Below are 1,391 nucleotides of genomic sequence, written 5' to 3' on the forward strand. Positions count from 1 at the left end.
CGCCCCGGGCTCGGGCGGGAGGCGGGACTGGGGCCGCCCCCCCGCTGCCCCGCGAGGCGGCTCGGGCGGAGGACGCGACTCTCCGGAGAGTCACGGAAGATGTCGCGGCGGAGGGGCGGCTGGAGGCCAGCCAGCCCAACCCCCTGCTCAAAGCGGGACCAGCCTCAACTAGAGCACCCCACCAGGGCTTTGTCCAGCTGGGCCTTAAAACCCCCCCAGGGATGGAGATCCCCCCCCCTCTGGCTAATCCCTTCCAGTGCTTCACTGCCCTCCTCCTGAGAAAGTTCCTCCCAATATCCAGCTTAAACCTTTGCCTTGTTTCTGAACCCTGCGGGGTGAAGAGAATCCGGGGACTTGCTCCCAACCTGGCCCTTGGGACGAGTGAGGTCAGGCGGCCAGCAAGCTCCAGGGCCGTGTTGGTGCCACACCCAGTCCGCTCCACCGGCATCTGTCCACGACATGTGCTCCCCTGCCTTCTGGTGCCACCAAGACCCTGGGGCTCCTGGCCAGAACCCTGCTCCTTCGGGGGCCGTGGGCCAGCCTGCCCCAGGGGGTGATCACCTGCTCCAGTCCACACAGCACCCAGCCATGTCTACATATTCATTAATGCGCAGTAGGTACTGTGCATTTAATTTAGTACATTTAATGTAGTACTTGGTTAATGAAGTACTAAGTAAATATGCAGGAACTACAGTTACTGTGCATTAGCAGCAGCACATGCTTTTTTAGTGACACTGCTGTGCAGTAGTCTAATAATACTGCGCAGTAGTATATTAGCACTGTCCATGCCATACTGCACAGTGTTACTAGGCTACTGCAAATTAAGCATCCCGTGTAGCTGTGGCCTCTGGGACCCACAGAGGCATTTGTCTAGCACAAGCCAGTCACCCCTGGGACTCACTGCTAGGACTTCCCACTCGGCGCATGGGTGGGTGATGGAAGCCAGAGAGCCGGCTGCTCAGTAGCTGCTCTTGGTGTGAGACAATTTCCCTTTCATTATCGCTGTGATTGTTATTCCCAGAAAGTTACAGGATGTGGAGATAAATGGTGGGAAACAAGGAGCAAGATCTTTGGCTTTATCCAATCTCAGCACCTGGAGGACCCGCTCATTACCCCAGCACTGCTGTTCCTCAAGCCAATAAGCGTACCTCACTGACTGTGGCCTCATGTGCCAGTCCCTGAACTTATCACAACACAACCCAGAAAAAGCCCTACCTCTCTCCCTTGCTACATATTGTGGCTGCAAGCACCTGCTGCACTGATACCATTGTTAACATTTTCTTTAGCCCTTTGCCTGTCTGCTGAACTTCAAGCACTTGGATAGCTCCCAGGCTCCATTACTCCCCCTTGGCTTGGTTCGTCTCTCTGGTGAAGGCACGGGCAGAGTGGGG

This window comes from Gavialis gangeticus, unplaced genomic scaffold, assembly GCF_001723915.1.
Source record: "Gavialis gangeticus isolate Ggan-Ray unplaced genomic scaffold, GavGan_comp1, whole genome shotgun sequence".
Classification (NCBI taxonomy): Eukaryota; Metazoa; Chordata; order Crocodylia; family Gavialidae; genus Gavialis; species Gavialis gangeticus.